Below are 21,916 nucleotides of genomic sequence, written 5' to 3' on the forward strand. Positions count from 1 at the left end.
GAGGAGTAACTCCCTTCTCTTCAAACAGTGCTGTGGGATCTTTAACCTCAATCTGAACAGGCGACAGGGACTCAGTTTAAACTGAGTTCTAGATCACAGCAAATATCGACTGGACCAAAGCATTTTACTTAAATTGATAGGTTGAGAAATTCCAGACAATTTTCAAACAGTAAATAATGGCCTCCACTGCAGTAAAAGTATGCAGTATGCTATTTGCTTCAATCTGCTTATGGCTGAAAATAGAAACTGGAGATTAATGTGTAATATTTAATTCTACGTCTTGATGGGTAAAGTAAGTTTAATGATCCCACAGATGTGTGACGAGAATACTACCACATCTGGCGTGCTGCTTAATGGTGATTTAAGCAGTCCGCTGAAATGACTCACGTGGAGAATCTCTTGGTAAGTAAATTAAGGTTTAAGCTTTTTCAATGCAATCTATTCTGGAGAGAAATAATTTGTATGTCTCAGAAATAAGTTGTCTTTCCTGTGTTGCCAAAACTTGAACTTCAAAATACAATAGCTTTAGTTTGTATAATGTCAGCCTGACTTAGTAGCATCTTTTGCGGTTTCTTCAGCAACTTGCATTTATATAGCACCTTTCATGAGGGTAGCATCTCAAAGTGCTTAACAGTGGCAGAGCTTGACACCAAGCTGAGAACAGGGAAGATTATTGTAGTCTTCAGATGTGATCTAAGTGCTAACAGGGAGGGAGCAAGGCAAAGGGTTTGAGGTAGAAGGTACAAGAGTTTTGAAGTGTGGTGGCTGAAACTACAGCTTGGTAGACAGGGTGAGGGAGTCCCCCATCTGGATTTTGAGTCATAGACCTGGCTAACACTCCATTACAGTGATCAGGCCTGTGGCACAGTCGGATTTCAGCAATAGAATATAGTGGAGGTTAATTCACAAATGTTCTTTAATGAGGAATCAATTTGCAAGTTACACAAGTTGACTCTCTCTGGTACCCAGGTATGTTTTGCTGTCCAGCAAAAGCTGATGCAATTTAGCTGATAAGTGAAATTCCTGTTCAAGGCAAAAAGATTGAGACTGAAAGTACCAGAGTTTTGGAGTGTAGTGGCTGAAAGCACAGCTGCCATTGGTGGAGCTGAAGGGACGAGAGAGTCCCACATCTGGATTTTTATGTGAGTAGGGAGAATGGTGGCACCTCCAACACTGCAGCACTCCCCCAGCACTATGCAAAGAAGTACATTTTCTTCAACCTTTGTGCGCTATTTTGAAAGATTATAAATGAACACACGGAATGTGCAGTAATTATCTGCACACCCATTCACTGTAGTGTGTGGCGTTAACAGCATTACCCTTCATGGATGCACTTTACACTTCATGGAGCCAATACAGAACCTCAGCATCCTGTTTGAACCTCAACTGTACTTCATCCCCCCACATCCAAGCCATGACCCTCTCCGCCTTTCCCCATCTCCGCAACATCGCTCGGCTCCGCCACTCTCTCTCACCCAAAGTCACTGAGACCCTCATCCACGCATTCATCACATGCAGGCTCGAATATGCAAACTCCCTGCTTATCAGCCTCCCCAACTCCTGCCTCCACTGGCTGCAGACCATCCAGAACTCTGCAGCCCATGTCCTCTCCCGCACCAGCCTCCGCTACCCTATCACCCCCATCCTTGCCTGACTCCACTGGCTTCCCATCACTCAGAGGATATAGTTCAAAATCCTGTTCCTCACCTTCAAAGCCTTCTATGTCCTCGCTTGCTGTTGGATCTTTACTGAAATAATCAATTTTCGTGCAGGTAAGTATCTGGATTCGTGTGGGACCCTCAAAATCCATGTGCAATAGGGCATTGTATGTTGTGCATTATTTTAAGGAATACTTGTGTTGTCTCTCTCATGAGTCAGGTTTCTAACTGATCGCAATTCTTAATAGTATCCAAACAAACAGTTCTGTGCATGTCACCTACACAAGGAAATTCTTGTGTATTTGAATGGAATGTACACTCCCTGGAGTGATGGATTCTGCTTATTTAATTCCAGATAGAAATAGGTGTGTGTTGGCTAGAGCCAAGGCTTAGGGATCCCAGTGCATATTGGGGTACTGCTGGAGTCTAACCAACTGAAACCACGTAGCTTGCCATGATATCCCTGTCTGGCAAGCTTTCCCTCTGCATGTCCAGCTAGGATCACCCTACCTGTTAAGGCTTTGGCTTGCAGGTTTAACGGGAGCTGAGTAGGAAAAATCTTTGCCCACAGTATCTGGTCTGACCCTCTAAGTCCTACTGATGAGCAAGGATGGCTGGAATATCATCAGCACTACCTGCAGCACTGTTACCAGGGCTCCGTCTGCCTCCTCGTCCTCCTGGACCTCTCCACCATATTCGACACCGTCGATCACACCATCCTCCTCCACTGCCTGTCCTCCATCATCCACCTCAGTGAGATCGCACTCGCTTGCTTCAATTCCTATCTTACAAACTACCAGCACTACATTTTGCAAATAGCTTTTCTTCGGGCTTCCACCTGGTCAAGCTCGGCCCCCATCCTTGGCCCCCTTCTCTTCCTCATCTATATGCTCTCTCTCGGTGATATCATCCTCAGATACGGGGTTAACTTCCACATGTATGTGGATGACACTCAACTCTTCCACCTCCAGCTGCGACCCACAGTCCCCTAATGTTCTGTTAGCTTATTTGTCGGACATCAGGAGCTCGATGAGTACAAATTTCCTGCAGTTAAACATCAACAAGACGGAAGCCATACTCTTTGGCTCCCACTAATGTCTTCTGTCTACGTTTCCAACCTCCTCAACCTATCTGACCTGTCCTTAATACTCTCTGAACCCATGCGCAACTTAGGCATCAGGTTCGATCCCCAGTTATCCTTCCTCCCCCACATCAGGTCCCTAACCAGCACCGCTTTCTTCCACCTCTACCACATTGCCTGTCTCCGATAATACCTAGCCTCATAAGATGCCGAAACCCTTGTCCATGCCTCTGTCACCTCTCGGCTGGACTACTCTAACGCCCTCCTCACCGGTCTCCCCTCCTCGACTATTCCCAAAATCCAGCTCATTCAAAACTCCGCCGCCTGCATTCTCACCCCCACCAAACTTCGTACCCCGATTACTCCAATCCTTGCCAAACACTGGCTCTGTCACAGAGCGGATCGACTTCAAGATCCTCACTCTTGTGTTTAAATCCCTCCATTCCTTGGCATCCCCCTATCTCTCTAACCTCTCTCCCCACAGCAGTACCCGCTGCCTCCTCCATGTCCCCCGAATCCTCCGCACCACCATCGGTGGCCGTGCCTTCAGCCACTACACCCCGAAACTTTGGAACTCCGTCCCTCAACCCATTCGCCTCATCCCCTCCTTCCCCATCTTCAGGTCACGCCTAAAGACCTTCCTCTTCAACCGCCCCTGCAGTCACCTTCCCCCTCCCCCTGTCTCGGCCTCAGGCTCCACCATTGTTAAGCGCTCTGAGACACCGCCGAACATGGAGGGTACTATATAAATGCAAGTTGCTGTTGTTGTAGACCCACCTGACCCAGAAATTGAATAACCGAGACTGATGCTTTGTTGCTAAGCACGTTCAGCTCCACGAAGACCCTGTTTATCTCCCATTTCATTCTCCGTCCCAATCTAGGAGGAGAGAGCAATTAATGTTCATCTTCTGTGTCAGTCATAGAATAAGACAGATCAGTTAATATTCCAGGAGTAAGAATCTTCATCAGACTGGAATGAGCAGACATTAGAAATTTAAACTTTAAAATCACGAAATACTGCGCATGAACAAAGAGGTAGCAAATAGATCACTAACTGATTGAGCAAGTAGGTAAGTGGTGAAACTGGTGGACTATACAGTATTTCAAAATTGCTCTTTTCCCTTACTCCCACCCCAGCAATGATTCCCTTTTAATAAAGTACAGCTTAAACGGCACTTTTGCTCTGTTTGCAAGGCAAATCTCTGAATTGATTTGCTGGGGAGAATAATTAAAGTCAGGGATATTAAACTGCAAAAACCTTGCAGCAATAATAATCCTTGCATTTGATATTGCCTTATCACATCGAGTGTCTCTAAGCACTTCACAGTAATTACTGTTAAGTGAAGTGACCGTGCAGGCAAATGTGCTTCACAATCTAGAACAAAACTGAATTAGCATTCGATGAGCAATTATAGAAAGCTATAGTAATTCCATTAAAAATTACAGCTATTGCTGGTTTGTTCCTTCCAGTGTTGTTCATTTCATAATTGCTGCTGATAAGAAGGAAATTTTAATAAGTTTTTTTAATAATCAACTTTGCCACCAAGTGGTAAAATGTAAGTATGGCAGCTTTATGTCTTCAACAACTCTACCCTTACATATTGAGTCTGTATTTGTACACTTTCAATATATGTGAATCATTGGAACAATTGTGTTGTTTATTTTTCCTCCTCCTATCCGCCCCCTACCCCCACACACACCCCATGCAATACCTTTTTTATTTTGTTTCTCTCATCAGCAGGAAAAGCACTGTTTTATAGTTTGCTATTCTGGAGGCAGGAAGAATGCCACAAAAATGAATGCAGTGACAATAAGAGGTAAGCTAGGCAAACCAAATAACATGTACTGACAAAAGTACTGTATTGTTTGCAAAGAACCACCCCTGCCCAGAAACCTGAACTGAACCAGAACAGCAAAGTAATAATAACAATAATCCTTGCATTTGATATAGCGCTTTTCACATCTTCTAGACGTCGCAAAGCACTTCACAGAATATGCTATAAAATGAATTGACTGTATATTTGTGGGCGAAACGCGGCAGCCAATTGCGCACAGCAGTGTCCCACAAACCGTCATGGATTGAAAATGACCAATTTATTATTGTTTTGTTTTTTGTAGGGATTATTATTAGGAGTGTGGAGTAAAGAAACTTGCCCAAGGTTTCGCCCTGCCTGGAATTGAATCCAGGTGTCTCACTTGCAAAGCAAGTGCTCTAACCACTGAGCTACAGGACTCCACAAATACGTAAATATCATGAAAGCAAAATTCTATGACTTTCAGTATCTAAATGCTTTTTACTGAAACCTCCAAGCTTATTTCTTTTGGTGAAATGTCATAGTGAAATCACCATGCCTGTGACCTCATTCTGTTTGTTGCACAATTGTTACCATAGATCCATCACCAGTGCCCATGTGGCTCTTAGGTGATATGCTTGGCAATGGAATTTTGGAATTGAATCTATCATTTGTGGTGGTCTCGGTCATATGGTTTCTGAGCTAGGCAGGTCCACAGAACTCCAAGGCTTTATTGATGACAAAGTCAGGAGATCTTCAATGAACAAAGCAGTCAGTGGGGGCTGAAATTCTTCCTGCTCAGCTCCCGTTAACCCTCCAAGCCAACGCTCCAATGGTAGTGGGGTGGTTGGATAAAGGGCAAACTTACCAGTCAGTGACAAACTGCATGGTTTTTGATAGTTAACCTCTAGCAATACCCCAACAGCAACAAATTACATTTGTATAATGCCTTTCACATCGGGAGGACATCCCAAGACACTGTTCAAGGCTACTCCAAACTACTTTGAGATCCCCAAGCTTTGGCTCTTGCAACCCATGCTTAATGTTTCAGGATTAAGAAAGCATCATGCATTCCTCTGGGGAGAGAATCTACACTCCATCCCAGACAAATGGAAATTGTCATGCATAAGTGGAACATTTAGTAGTTTTGTTGGATACTTTTAAGCGTGGTGATGGGATTTTGAGTGTATCATGCAAAAATGGCCAAAACTCTTGAGGGTTTGCAATTTTGCAATTCTTATGAGATTGGCTCATGCATTAAAATATTAGGAACTGCAGCACAGTAGGAGGAGGCAATTCAGCGCATTCAGCCTAAATACTCACTACCTCATTCATTGAAGCTAACTACTGTACTTCAATCAGAGCAAGTCAAGTTGGCAAACAACAACTTGCATTTATATAGCGCCCATCAACCAGAGTCATGCCTTGGAATGCTTAAAGCTGTTTTTTAAAAAAAAGCTAATGGGATCCAGGAATTCATAATAGGAACATAGAATGTAAAAACAAGCAAGTACTGTAATGTAAACCATATAAATCATTGGGTACATCACACTGGAGTATTGTAACCAGTTGTGGGCACCCCCCCTTTTGGAAAAATGTCAAAGAAGATTGCCTAGAAGGATGTTAGGGATGGGAAGTTTTCGAATATGAAAAGAAACTGAAGCTGTTTTCATTAGCAAAAATTAATAGGAAGCTTGAAAGAGGTGTTTACAATGATTAATTGTTTTGATAAAGTAAATGGGGAGAAATAATTTTCACTGGTAACTGGACAGCACAAATATATGATCATTATCAAACAAAACTTTTTTCTCCTCAGTTTTGTATTAGCTAAGGGCCATATTTCATTATGACAGTTGGGGCAGGGAGTCCCACTCAGCTCCTGTTAACCTTGCAAGCCAAAGTCCTAACAGGGAGGGCGGTCCTAGCCGGACAAGCAGGGGGAAAGCTTGCCGGAAAGCAATATCAATGGCAAGCTATGCAGTTTTAGCTGATTAGACTCCAGCAGTACCCCAATGCACACTCTGGAGTCCCCAAGCTTTGGCTCCTGCCAACCTGGGCCTAATTCTGAAATTGGGTAAGCAGGATGCATCCCCCCAGAAAGAGAGTGCACAATCCATTCCACAATCTATCACTGCGGTTTCCATCTGTCGGTGGAAGGCAAGAAAATCTCAGCTTGGTTTAGATACTCTTAAGCATGATGATGGGTTTCCGCATCTTTCTGACTCCCGGTTGACAAAAAAAGTTATGGCATGTCAAATGCCTTTCCCCGACAATACTTTCTGGTAATTTGAGACATAAAGCATGAATTAGACTCATTCTGTATTTAGATCACCATAAAACCTAGTTAAGAAACAATATATAATTAATTGCATTAAATGAACAGAGTTGCAGTGCTCCAAGATGCTATCCATTGTGAAGGGCACAATATAAATACAAGGAGCTGTTGTTGAGCTTCAGAATTGAATGAGGGGACATCTTAACCTTCCTCCTAATACAAATCAGACAGACCATTGAGTGGGGAGGATCCAGTGAGGGGAAGACTCAGATTAGGGAGTGCAGGCTTGGAGTTCTTCCGACATGAAAGGCACTATATAAATGTAATTTGTTGTTGTTGGAGTTTGGGTTGGAGCTTGAGAGTTCAACTGTTTTTTCTGTGTTGGAAAAGCCTATTGCTTGATGTATGATCTTGATACACTGGGGTCCTTCAGTAGAAATACATTATGACCATTCCTTTTTAAATTTCATATGGTGACAATTGTACTGCTTATTGGTATAATTAATCTTTATGAATCTATATGAGAAATATTTCTTCCAATTCTCAACAGTTTTGCTCTGCTGAGTCTCTTCTGATCAGATTCTATTCCTGGAAATACTCAGTAATGTCACCAACTGCCACAACACCAAGTTTTGCTTCCTGGAAGGATATTGCTCTAAATTATATTTAGTGCACATTTTTGGCTTTGATAGCCAGAGTGAGGGGAGCAGAACACATGTATTTGGCAACTATCACGCTAAGACTTAAAATAGGTTTATCTTAAATGTGATATATTTAATATTATATTGTAATTTAGTGTCAGCTTGGTTCAGTCAGTAGCATTCCACCTCTGTGTTAGACGTTTATGGGTGTAAGCTCAACTAAGGACTTTAAGTTCACAGTGTACAAAATACAGAGTCGCTATACTTTACGCTAAATGCTTTTAGAGGTTCTCTTGACTTGGGTGCTGTAACTAATACAAGGCTATTTTTATTTAAGTTTACAAATTCAATGCACTCATTTTGGGTCTTTTCCATCCTCTAAAAATTGTTTCTTGTATTATGATTTGATCAGTTATCCAATCAATCAATGTTAATTTGGCAAGTCAACTCCAGGTGTTTGACCTACTCATTTTGCTCTTAATATTATTTGTTCTGCACAAATGCATTCTTCCCACCATCCTCAGGTAATGAAACCTGAAGTAAAAATAAACTATTTCCTTTGGTGTTTCCAAGAGAGAAAAAAAAATTACCATGTGCATTCAAGTAAAAACAATTGCTTGCAAAAACTAGCTTTTAAAATTCTACTTAATTTTTAGACTGAATGAGTAAAATACTTTATTTGTTTTCTACAAAATCGTATTAGGAAATCAATTTTGTGACAATGAAACCGACAAAGTAAATGATATGCTATTCTGTTAGTTATTCAGTTAACTTTGCTTTCCAATTCTACTTCCTTTCTCCTTTTTCTTTTTTTTAAAAAAACTTTTCTAACGTAAAATCCTGTTCCAACTATCCCTTTTGGGAGTAAGAGTGGGTGTCTGCTTCTAATTGATTTTTTCATTGGTTGAAAGTCAAAAGACTTGTAATTGACAAGGGTGGGAAGAGTAAAGATGACCAACGGTGCGGTCGAAAGGTAGGTCCTGAGACAGACATTGGTTGAGGTGATGGAGCAAGGGAGTTGGAGAGACTCCAGGATGGAACTCCAGGGACTGGGGGCAGAAAGACTGAAGTCCCACTTGCCAATGATGGGGGAGGATATATAGCAGGTGTAGCAGGCTGAACGAAGGTAGATACAGTTTAAGGAGGTCACAGAGTTAGAATGGGGTGAGACTATACAAGGAATAAAAGATAGGAAAGAGAATCTTGAACTTGATCCCCTGGGAAGGAGAGCCAAATAAATTTGAAGGGAGATGATTGCAAAAAATTATGATCAGTGGCTCATTCAAAAATGATCATGTAAATCCTTCCATCCTTCAAATGAGATGTTAAGCCTATATCCTGTATGATTATTAAGATAGGCCTTAAAAATGCCATAGCACTGTTTGAAAAGGGAGTTTATTTTGGTGTCCTGGTAAACAGCCTTCATGGCTGTTTGTGGAACACTGCAAATTGGGCTGCAATGTTCATCACTTAACAGTATATCACGTGAAGCGTTTTGAGATGTCTTGGTGACATGATAAGGCACTATATCAAATGTAAGGATTATTTTAATCGCACAACTGTAGGAAAATCCAAAGATGATTATTACCCTGACTCAGGGGGGCCAGGTTTGGAGGGGGGAGGGGTGAGAGAACAAGCTCATGGTTTAATTTGGTTCTCATCAATCTAACAGTTGAACACATGATGTAAGGCTAGGGAAAATGTAATGTTTACATTGATCTATGATGTTGAAAAACACAAAGTTACTTGTATAAGTGTGCAGTTAGTTAAACTGTAAAATTGAGACATTGTGTCAAGATGCTCTACATTAATCTATTCCCATCTTGTTTGTTTAGCTTTGTATATTGGTTGGTAAATTACAGCAGGATTCAACAGGAAGCATAACAAGGGCAGACAGCACTTGCATTTGATCCGGTGGTTAGTGAGACAGTACAAAAATATTCCTGAGGACATTGAACAGGAGCACCAATACTATCTTTGGGAAGACCTTTGACACAACCTTACTGTATATTACAACAACCTAGATTCTGTAGGCGATACATTACGAAAGTAAAATTATGATTGTGTGGTTTGCACATTGACTCACACAAAAAGTTTTTGTGAGACAGATTTATACAGAATTAAATAACTCATGAGACATCTTGCATGGAGTTATTTTGTAGTAGGATTTTATGTTAGAAATTCCATGTTGGTTGCCACATCATTTGTTCACAAGTAGTAAAATAATATAAAAATCATTGTACATTATTAAGACATCCTTAACCGTTTCAGTTTGTGGAGTCCTGTAGATCAGTGGTTAGAGCACTCGCCTTGCAGCAAGAGACCTGGATTTGATCCCCAGCAGGGCAAAATGTTGAACAAGTTTCCTTGCTCCACATGCCTCTGTTTCCCTAGCAATAACTAGGAACCCGGTCGAATTTGCAGATCGCTTTGCCGAGGGTTATAATTCCTTCAAAAATAAATTGCACAATTGGCTGCTGCGTTTCACCCACAAAATATGCAGTCAATTCCCTCTACAGTATATTCTGTGAAGCGCTTTGAAATGTCTAGAAGGTGTGATAATAATAATAATAATCCTTGCATTTGATATAGCGCTTTTCACGTCGGGAGGACGTCCCAAAGCGCTTCACAGAACACACTGTAAAGTGAATTGACTATATTTGTGGGCGAACGCGGCAGCCAATTGCGCACAGCAATGTCTCACAAACAGTCGTAGATTGAAAATGACCAATTTAATTATTGTTTTTGGTTTTGGAGGGATTATTATTAGGGGTTTGGAGTAAGGAAACTTGCCCAAGGTTTCGCCCTGCCTGGAATTGAACTCAGGTCTCTCGCTTGCAAAGCGAGTGCTCTAACCACTGAGCTACAGGACTCCAAAGACAGGACTGTAACCCAGCATGAGGAAGAGAGAGAAAAGGCTGGAGGGAGAGTGCGAGTAAAAGGGTGGGGAGCAAGAGACTAGCAGCTTTCCGAATGAGGAGGGGACATTATAAACTCACTGCCCCCTTCATTTTCATGGTGCAGAAAACGCAACTGCATGGTTTCAATCATGAATGTGGAAAATGAAAGCAAATGTAGACATAGAGATAAGCACAATGTCAAATGCAAGGATTATTATTATTTACTGTTAAGTGCAGTGACTGTGTATTTGTAGGCAAACACTGCAGCCAATTTGCGCACTACAATGTCCCACAAACAACCAGATGGTGAAGGAGTTTTATTTGGGGAATTGTCAGTCAAGAGTTCAAGAGAAACTCCCTGCTCTTTGGAGTGGTGCCATGCGATCTTTAATATCCATCTGGACAGACCTCAGGTTAACATCTTATCCGAAGCATCTCCAACAATGCAGCACAACCGCAGCTCTGCATTGGAGCATCAACTGGTTAGTTCAAAGTTGCGAAAGGCCACTACACCGCAGCCAAAAAGGTAGTTTAATTGTTATGTACGAAATGCAAGGATTATTGCCACTGCTTTTACTTTTTGGTCAGCCAGCTGTCTGACACATGAGGAAACGATCACCATTCTTAAGATTATCCAAACCAAATTGAGAATTCCATGTATCCCACCTATCAATGCGAATTCCAGATTTTTTGAATGCCCACTCTCTCCCTGAAGGGACGCACCCTGCATATCTAATTCCAGAAAGTATTAAGTGCAGGTTGGCAAGAGACAAGGCTTGGGGACCCCAGAGTGTGTGTTGGGGTACTGCTCGAGTCTAACCAGCTAAAACCGCATAGCTTGCCATTGATAGAACTGCTTGGCAAGTCTTCCCCACTGCTTGTCCAGCTAGGACCACCGTACCCATTAGTGCTTTGGCTTGCAAGGTTAACAGGAGCTGAGTGGGATGACTCCCTGCGCCCAGTGATTGGTTTGCCTTTCCAGGTCCTGCCGATGAGCCAGTCTGGCTGTATTGTCATCAGCAGTGCCCTGGCATACTGCGGACGCGCCTGGCTCAGGAATCGGACTACCGAGATCACCACAGAGGGCTGGCTCGATTCTGACATTCCGTTGCCAAGCACATCACTTTGGAGCCTGTGTCAGCTCCAAATGCGAGGATTATTGCCATTGCTTTCGTTTTCCGGCTTCTCGCCTCTTCAATGCAAATGCATTCTCCAAACCCTGACACGAGGAGGCGTGGGTGTCTTGCTTTGTGTCTGGTGTGACTGAAGTTCTCTCCACCAAACCTCCCCCACCAGAACCCTTCCCCCTGCTTCTGGTGTGGAGGATGATTGGAGGCTGAGCCGCCGCACCCCTCCGGCTCTGATCCTTGTCCTCCCAGTGGTGGAGACAGATGTCCATCAGAGCCTGAGGCTGATGTTGGGCTCAGCTCAGCTGGGAAGTGAATCCAAAGGAAAGAGGAGTGAGGCTCAGAGCAGCAGCAGCAGCCAGTCTGCCTCTCTCGCTCTCTCTGTGTGTGTGAGAGTCAGTCATTGAGTGTACAAACTGTTCCTCTTTTTGGGGGGGATTTCACGTTTTACATTTTTTTTTGTTTGGAGTTGGCATTTTATATATTTTTATTCTGTATTTCAAAGAAAAAAAAATGTATTGTTGCTGAAGGTTGTTCCCACAGCCAGTCAGGGAGGGGAAGGCAGAGCAGAGGAGACTCAACACCAAAACACCAGCAGAACCAAAGAGAGGAAACCCATTTCAGGGACAGACCAAGTGAGAAGGTGAGTTTTGGGGGATTTCTTCTCTGGTGACTGATACACTGTAGCCCCAAGCCCTTTCTTTCCAGTGTGAATTAACTTGAGACAGTATTGCGAGAAACGTTAACAACAAGGGTTTGTTGTTGTCAGTTTGTTGAAGTTCCACACATTTTTTTGTGGGGGGAGGGGGGAAGCAGGGTCTCATAAGTTGCCATTTTTTAAAAAAAAGTCCTGTCACCGCAAAAGATAGGATAATGGTAACTTCAGTCTTGAATTTCTTATGTTTGTGGCTGTCAGACACAAGTTAACGTGAGCTTCTGTCTTGGGCTCTAACTGTCTCCATCCGTCTCGGGCTCCGTCCGGGACCGTCTCGGGCTCCGTCCGGGACCGTCTCGGGCTCCGTCCGGGACCGTCTCGGGCTCCGTCCGGGACCGTCTCGGGCTCCGTCCGGGACCGTCTCGGGCTCCGTCCGGGACCGTCTCGGGCTCCGTCCGGGACCGTCTCGGGCTCCGTCCGGGACCGTCTCGGGCTCCGTCCGGGACCGTCTCGGGCTCCGTCCGGGACCGTCTCGGGCTCCGTCCGGGACCATGAATTTGTAGAGCTGGAACCTCATTGAAGCCGCCCATCTGCCGAACTGAATGAGTGGTGTTTGTGCATTTCCCTTCCTGTCTCAGTCCAGGGATGGTAGTTTACAGTTCTGCAAAACATCATCCAGAATGTTTTCTAAATCATTATCTCAAACTTTTCTTTGCAGGTTCTTGGGAATATTGCAATGATCTAAAAAATATAGTGAATGAAAAGAAGAAAATTTAGTGGTTGCCCTTCTTTGATGGGTCTAAAGTAACTTGTAGCTTAGAAAACATTTTGAATTCACAAAAACATTGTGTGTTCATTTATGTTCTTCATATTGAAATATATGCACTCACTGCTCTGTATTGTTCACGGTGTTATAGACTTTGCAATATTTCATGGACTAGAGTGATAAATGAATTATATTGTACAATACAATATGACGCATTAAAACTGTACAAGGAATACAGGCAGAAAGTCCACTTTTCTTTCTTCCCCTGCTGCCCCTTTCTGCATATACCAAGGAACCCAACCACAAGGATGTGCTGGAAAACAGTAACATTGTGAGGAAGAATATTTTAAAAATAGAAAACAGATTGGCTCGAAGAGAAATGTGATAAACGTGTGAGATTTGACATCTGTTTCTGCTGACACAAACTGCCTTCGTAATAAGCAAAATTAACTGTGGTATGAAACCCACAGACAAACAATTTGTGGCAACATGAATAACATCCCTGCCTGATCTCGCCCCACCCTACCTCTGCAACTTCCTTCAACCCCACCAACCCTGCCACTACTTTTGCTCAGGGCTTACTGACCTGCTTCATGCACCCTGTCCTGTCACCCCCACCATCAATGGGTGGCTTTTCAGCCATCATGCTTCCTCTATCTTTAGAATTGGAATTCCATCCCAGAACCCTGTCGACTTGCTCCCTCCTTATCCTTTTTCAAGGTACGCCTCAAAATATACCTTTTTGACTGTGCTTTCAGTCATCTTTCCACTGCCCACCCCTCTCAGCTCTCACCCGCTTAGGTGCCCATCCATCACCTTGAGATATCCTTCCGAAGTGAAGGCGGGATTACATAAATGTAGAGGTATTTTAGACTGAAAAGTAACAGCCTTTCAAATTTACATTAATAACTGAGTGTTTGGGAGTTACCAGTAAAATGCTTGAGGGGCTGGGATGATGCCAATTGTATGTCAACTAAACTAAGAGAGAGCATTCCAGCATTGCTCCAATTTTCCTCTTCACCGCCACCCCCCAACTTCCCCCCAAAAAGATTGCACTTTTCTGTTTCTCTTGTTTTTGAGTTCATATGTTCTGTTACCATTGTCTGTGGTTTCTTATTAGTTTTATGAGTATTGGTGTACTGCTGTACCACACCTTACTGTGTTTAAAAGGTTTATGCAATGCAGTGAATTTCACTGGAAAGCTAAACATGGAGGGAACACGTGCAACAAAATGATTTATTGGGATCAATTACCTCTACGTAGCTTAGTCTTATCTAATTTATGGATTCCCATGCATAACTTACATTACACAGAGTAATTCGCAATTTTTAAAAAAACATCAGTAACATGAAAAATGACTACATAATTTACTGTATCTTCTATTTTGTTCTGATTTCTATCTTGGATTTAAAATAATCCTTTTTTTACTCATAACTGACATTGGAATCCCCTCAATGTAATTTGCTGTCGTATATCTTTTTTAGGAGCAGCACAGACTGAGTCAGCCTGGGTGCATAACTGAATGTACAAAATTAAGTTTCACATGAAAGTGATTGGAAAATTGGTGCACATAAATTCCTAATGCACAAATGTCCAGATTTACAATATTTTGTTTGAAGTTTTGATCTAGAATAGGATAATAATAATAATGTATAATATAGCACCTTTTGAGTCAGGAGACTGTCTCAAAGCACTTCAGGATTTACTGTGAAGTGTAGTGAATATGTATTTTGTAGGTGAATGCGATTGCCAAATTGCATATAGCGGTGTTTCACAAACAACCATTGACTGAATCACAATTTTGTTTAGGGGATGGTTGGTCAAGCCTTTGGAAAATACTCCCTTCCCTTCTCTTTTCGAATAATACCATGGGATCTTTGACATCCACCTGAACAAGCAGACAAGACCTTAATTTAACATTGCATCCAAAGGACGGCACCTCTAACAATGCAGTGCACCCCCAACAATGCACTGCAGTGTCAGCCTAAACTATGTGAGATCAAAGTGCTAATATGGCACTGACACCATCAGCATCCAAGGCTGCACTCTCCACCTCTCAAAGCCGGTCAGGAACCTCGGCGTTTTGTTCGACCCTGAGCTGTCCTTTCTCCCTCACATCCGCACCACAACTGGCACCGCCTTCCATCACCTCCGGAACATCGCCAGACTATGGCATTACCTCACCCCTCACGCTGCTGAAACCCTGGTCCACGCCTTTGTCACCTCAAGGCTGGACTACGGGAACTCTCTCCTCGCCGGCCTTCCCGCCACCTCCCTCCACAAGCTGCAGGTCATTCAGAACTCTGCAGCTCGTGTACTGTCCCGCACCAGGCTTCGGGACCACATCACTCCCACCCTCGCTCGCCTCCACTGGCTCCCCATCCCCCAGAGGATCGAATTCAAGATCCTCATCCTCACCTACAAGGCCATTCACGGCCTTGCTCCCTCCTACCTCTCCAACCTACTATCCCCCTACCTGCCTGCTCGTACCCTCCCTTCCTCTGGCTCCGGTTTGCTCCACGTCCCCCGCCCCAACCGCCCTACCATCGGTGGTCGGGCCTTCAGCCTCTCAGCCCCGAGGCTCTGGAACTCCATCCCCCAGTGCCTTCGCCGCTTCCTCCAAGGCCGGTCTCAAGTCCTTTCTCTTTGACGTGCTTTCAGCTCCCCTCTCGACTCTCTTCCCCCTCCTCGCTCCCTCCCTTCCCTCCCCTCACCCTGACCATTTCCCCCCTCCTCGCTCCCTCCCTTCCCTCCCCTCACCCTGACCATTTCCCCCCTGCTCGGGTCATGACCCAACTGTGCAGCGCCTTGGGACGTCCTCCTGACGTGAAAGGCGCTTTATAAATGGAATCTTGTTGTTGTTGTTGTTGATGGGGCTTGAACCCACAACTCTGTGACTAATTTTGTGAGAGTGATACCAACTCAACTAGGCTGACACCAATAGATTAATAATCCTTGCATTTAATATAGCTCCTTATCATGTCTTTAGGATTTCTCAAAGCGCTTCAAAGAATATACTGTAAAGTGAATTGACTGTATATTTTGTGGGTAAAATAAGGCAACCAATTGCTCACAACAGTGTCCCACACACAGTTGTGGATTGAGTGACCAATTATTATCATTTTGTTTGAGGGGAATTATTACCCCGGGAAAAGCGATCCACTAATCAACTAACAACCGGGTTCCTATTTACTGCTAGGTAAACAGAGGAGTGTGGAGTAAAGAAACTTGCTAAACGTTTCACCCTGCCGGGAATCGAACCCTGGTCTCTCGCTTGCTCGGCCCGTGCTCTAACCACTGAGCTACAGGATTAGTTCCTTGGGAATGCAAAATTTATTGGAATATAAAGGCAGAGAATTGAGGTAAAAGGGATATTCTCTGATAAGCAAGTGGTGACAACTGGGATTAGTGCTGTGGCACCAGTTGTGCCTCTTCTTAGAAATGGTTTGGATCATCAGTGAGTATTTCTAAGTTTGCAGAAGACTCAATGCTCGGTATTGAAGAAGAATGAAGACAGCAGTAAATTGCAAAGGACGAAGATAAATAAAGCGCGTGGGCAGAACTACGGCCAATGCTGCAAAGTTTGAAATACATTAAAGATGGAAGAATAGTAAATGGGAGTATATCTTCAATGGGAGAAGCACCTAAGAGGGATAGCGGAGCAAAGGGATCAAAGTGGAGAATTTAGATTACGTAGATCTGCCATGATTTAATAAACTGGTGGAGTAAGTTGGATGGGCTGAATGACGTGCTCCCAATTTTTCTGTCAATATTGCTCTCCTACTGGATATACGGAGGAGGTTCAGAGCAGCGTAGGATGATTGATGCTGTTACCTGAAATGTGCATTTTGTTCTTGTGAATAAACACTTAGCATCAGACTTGGTAACCACCCCTGATAATATGTAAAACAGGGACTTGCCACATGAGCAATCCCAGGTACAGATCTTCATCATCAGCGAGCCAAACCACAGTGCAGTATCAATCAATAGCTATGATGCCATGAATTTTTCTTGTTGGAAATGCTGTTCTTTTCAAAATTCCCCAATGTGGTGACTGTGGCTGAGAGGATTCAGAGCTAAATGATTTAAATGTATTAGAACACTCCAGCGATGAGAGATCTGGATTCCACTTGTTTATTATCTTTATATATTTTTTAAGAAAACCAAATCATTAGGTTTCTGTTTTAATTCACTAAAACATGTATCCTTGAAGAAGAAGAAATTTGCCCACAAAATACAGTCAATCTACTTTTCAATATATTCCGTGAAGCATTTTGAGACATCTTGACAATATGATAAGACGCTATATCCAATGCAAGAATTATTAGAAAATAGTCTTATACAACAGTTACCACACATACTGTATTCCCTTCAAGCTTCAAACCCTAGTGTGCAACTAATTATGGTATCTGCTTTAAATTGAAGAAAAAATCCTGTGCCCATTGATTGAAAGTTTGTTCCAGCCAAGGTCAGCTGTCTTAAGTTAAGAAATAAGGAATGTAAAGCACAATCCGCTTTTGTCTTGCTCAATAGACTGCTTGATATATCCACACTCTCAGAGTTCCACAGTGTTAACCTTCCTAAAGATGCTGTAATACATTTCAGGGAGCCTCAAGGGATGAACATAGCAAAAGAGAAGAACCTAGTGGGTCATTTCACATAATAATGGAGCTCAAAATCTGTTTTTGTTTTAGATATTTTCTTTGGTTCAGCACATAATCTACTTTATATTATTGAGCAAAGCTTAATATTTGATGGCCTGAGTAGGTCAGCTGCAGCTGAATCCATTTTCCATTTGATTACCTGTAGATCTGAATTTGAATCAGGGTACCAAATTGAATAAATTGAGATGGAGCAGAAAGAAGAGATGCAAATAAATGATGTATGATGAAAAGCCACAGGATATCATTTATATTCATTAGGATTGTTGTGCCAAGTCCCAGTTTTTCATCTTGCATTCTTCATACCATATGTTATTTAAGTATTTTTTTAAAAGTTTGAGACAAAATAAAGGTCGTGATTTCCCCTTGTGCACCATCTCCTCATACAAACATATTCACAAGAGCCCCAAGATGTGGACTTTAGCTTTTACGGAAGCTGGTGTTTTTTATTCCGGTAGTTATCTTTTTGGGTAGCAGCTGGTCTCATGGTAGACAGTAACTACAAGCAGCCTCTTGCAACTTGAAACTGAATTGATGATAGGTTTATACCTCTGTATTTGAGTGTGGGGCTAACTTAACCTGCAAATGGCAGTGTAAAGCTTGTACCAAAACATCTCTGTCCCACAGATGTTATTGCACTTGTACATGCATAACTTACAATTTGTTAAAATGTGACTAAACTAAAATAGATTAATAATTTTAGAAAATTCAGAAAAGATTGAAAGTATACTTTTAAACTCTAGCTACTAATGGGTATTAATAATAATAATAATATTATTATTATATATTATATATATTAGTATATTCATGTGAGATTACCCGATTAATACTTCTTATTAGCTTTGTTAATGAAGTACCCACTTAGATAGCAGAGCCTATTTGGTCACAAAAATATTATCTTCAGAAAATAATAATAATAATCATTTGACATAGCGCTTTTCACGTTTTCTAGACATATCAAAGCACTTCACAGAATATATTGTAAGGTGAATTGACTGTATATTTGTGGGCGAAACGCAGCAGCCAATTGCACAAAGCAGTGTCCCACTAACAGTCATGGATTGAAGTTACCAAATTATTATTGTTTTTTTTCTTGAGGGATTATTATCAGGCATGTGTAGTAAGGAAACTTGCCCAAGGTTTCGCCCTGCCGGGAATCGAACCCACGTCTCTCGCTTGCGAGGCAAGTGCTCTAACCACTGAGCTACAAATGATCCAACTTCAATAAAGAACACTGAACATACTTTATTTTGTAGTACTATGCCTAAGGCTCAAAAATCCTCTTTGTTTGTAGTCTTTCACGTCTTTCATTTTCTTGGAATTTAAGATTTTGCTAAATTGTTTTGCAGGTTTTCAAACAGTTTGTGGAAATCTAGCTTTCAGATTAAGTTCTGTGGAACTTCAGCCCTTTGATGTGTTGGCTAGTAACAGAATATAAATATTGTTGACTAGAAATAAATGTTTTTTCAAAAATGCATCTAGGCATTTCATGAAGATAAACTAGTTTAAGTGGTGCTCTTTGGTTGAATGGGGAACTGAAGCAAATCATGTTGACCATTAATTGATCCCTTTTCAAATAACCAGATCCTTTGGTGGGTCTCTGCCAAGAGGAAAAGTTTAAGTTTTTTTAAAAGAAAAATAGACGTTTGGGTTGCAAAATAACCACAGTCTGTAGTTGCATTTGGCAGCTTTACAGCTGTTGGAAGTGGTTGGGAAAAATATGGATTAACAAACTGTAAGGCTTCCTGGAAAGCGGGGGAAGGAAATGACAGCTGGTGAAATTCTTCTCTGTCAATGATATAAACATCTTACTGCAGTCAATCAACTTAGTGAATAGAAATAATAGAATCAACTGAGTAACCTACTTTCTAATGGATGACAGGGATCCTGGGATGCCATAAATTTGCTTGATCTCTCCCTCCTCCCACATCCCACACTCTTAATACCCATTTCTACTGAATTAACGTCTAGGTTGAATGCATTGTGATTGCCTGTGCAAACTATTCCATTCTGCTCCTTTTTTTGGTGTTCTTTTGGAGGTACTTTAAGATCTTCTGATTTATTACACGTTTAATAAGGGTATTACTGGTGTTAGCTTTCTGTAGTTCTTATAGATTTCACAAAAACAGTTTTGCTTGTTACGTTGACCTTCTGCTGCATTGCTTTATATTCTTTTGTTTATGTCCTTTGAATGCATTTTTCTCTTTCATCATCCTCTTGTATCTGGATTCTGAGAGAATCTATAAAATGATCCGATAAAACAAAGACAAATGGACAAACCAGTGCTAACAATGGATGGTTTGAAACGACAAACATTTCTGAAGACATGCTGCAGAAATGAATTGTGACAGCGAAGCTGATTACTCTAGCTGTTGTAAAAGAGTGCACCATAAAGGCCATCATTTAGCAAGGGACTTCTCAGATGCTATTAGAAAGAAAACTATAATGGATACATGCATAGCTGGAATGCTTCCAGAGTAATATGAGCGAAACACAACGAGTCAGTAGATATGACATGTGCTTTCTCTGTACTGAAGTATACAAAGAAAGCTCCTTTTGTAGCACAAAAGCAGCTGCATTTGAATGACCCATTAAAGTTTTTAAATCCACCCAAAAGGGGATTCTTGTATAATGGTTTGAATAACTCTTATTATTTTGGGTTTGCTTGGTTGCATTTGCAGATATGAATGTTGCAGTTTACATCCTTTCTTGGAACAATTTGGTTTTTATTTCCATTAATTGTGTGTCTCTTATGTTGATATCAGGAGCCACAAACTGCAGCAGTTTCCTTTAAATCAGCTTTGAACTCTTCATGAAGTACGATTGCGCTGTTAGAAATTAACTTTCAATCATGGTTGTATGGCGAGCAATAAATATGTTTTTGGCTTTTGCTGCACTTTTCTCACTGATATTTGATATGTTTGTAACTCTTGCAGAATGGTTTTATCTTGTAAATGATAGTTGAAGGAAGAAAATGGGAATAAAGTCAAGGTGTTTTGCTGCTAATGTATGCTGTTGTCATGGAAATGCTTGCAAAATTAATTTCAAGATTAGCTAAAATTTGGGCTATGGTTGCATTTTGCATGATGATTGAAGCGCTTGCAGCAGCATTGGCAATGTGTTAAGTGTTCTCTCAATTTGTCATCTTGTAAAACTGCCATCTGTCAGGATTAATACTGTTCATTAACATTTGTGGAAATACTTTTATCCCTTGCATACAAGCAACTTTCATGAACCTGCATCCCAGGTTCTTAATTGGTGTACACAAATTCACTGAATGAACCTCCTTCAAAACATGTTTTATTTGCAGCTATTGAATTGTGTTTACACACATAAAATGCTTCCTTTTATGTGGTGTTATACTGCGTATTGTTTTGCTGTTGAGAAAATCTTATTTGCAGCCTCGCTAGTGGGGGAGCATCCTTTACTGGTATGGGCGGGCAGGTGGGACAAATCCCACTCGTCTGCGATGCCCTCCATAGTTTAGTGTCCTGGTGACACAGAGACAAGTTTCTCATATAAACAGCGGCCTCTTCAACAAATAATGGAGGCTAAACGGTGCCTGTGCAACCAAACTACAGCAAGAAGAGACTAGACCAGGGCAAATGCCAGTGAAGAGAAAATTGGGAAGTGTGTGTGTGTATATGTGTATATATTTAAAAATCCTTTTAGCCAGACAAACTTGCATCAAGTCCACCTATAATGCTATTGCTGCTTGTGTAAAAAAAATGGGTAGCTGAAGAGGGAAGTTGTAAGAAAGGATGTTCAAATTTATCAAAAAGGATGTTACAACAAGCAGAAAAGAGATGTAAAAGGGCAGTGGAAATGTTTTCAAACTTCGATGCCTAATTATGCATAATTATTTTGCCGATTGTAGCTCTGAAGGTGGCAGCAAACTGTGAATGTAAACAAAGTGGCATTTTGCCGTTGGAGGCAGCAAACGCCCCCACAATTGGTAATTTCTCAACACATGTCACCTCGGCAATATAAACGTGGAATAGCTTGTTTTCAGAGGCAACTGAGACACGCAGCGGATTACTGGCTGAAGGGCTCCCAACCAGCCCAGCAAAGCATGCACAATTGTGAAGTTTCATCCCATTGCACAACCACTGAGAACATTTGTCATGACTAATGCAGTTTAGGGATGTGGGAAATGTATTATTTCCCATACTAGGGAAGTTGTAATAAAAATAATTATGGATCGGAACAATGTTGTAATAGTCATCCTGTTAACATTTTACAGGTTACAAGGAAGGATATTGGTCATGTTAAAATCCGTTTTATTTTGTAAAACAAAATGTGCTTACTGTTTTTCCCCTGGCAATTGAAGTACATTTGTTTTACCAAATAAGTCTCTAA

General features: G+C 41.8%; 1 protein-coding gene across 1 annotated transcript in view; it reads left to right on the forward strand.

Moving 5' to 3' along the window:
- The first annotated feature begins 11,951 nt into the window (after positions 1-11,951).
- Positions 11,952-21,916, forward strand: part of marchf3 (E3 ubiquitin-protein ligase MARCHF3) — a 59,633-nt gene continuing 49,668 nt past the window's right edge. The window contains exon 1 of the mRNA XM_007899360.2: positions 11,952-12,118. The gene's annotated coding sequence lies outside the window, so the exon portion shown is untranslated. The remainder of the gene's footprint in view (positions 12,119-21,916) is intronic.

The sequence above is a fragment of the Callorhinchus milii genome, unplaced genomic scaffold (assembly GCF_018977255.1).
Source record: "Callorhinchus milii isolate IMCB2004 unplaced genomic scaffold, IMCB_Cmil_1.0 Scaffold1, whole genome shotgun sequence".
Taxonomy (NCBI): Eukaryota; Metazoa; Chordata; class Chondrichthyes; order Chimaeriformes; family Callorhinchidae; genus Callorhinchus; species Callorhinchus milii.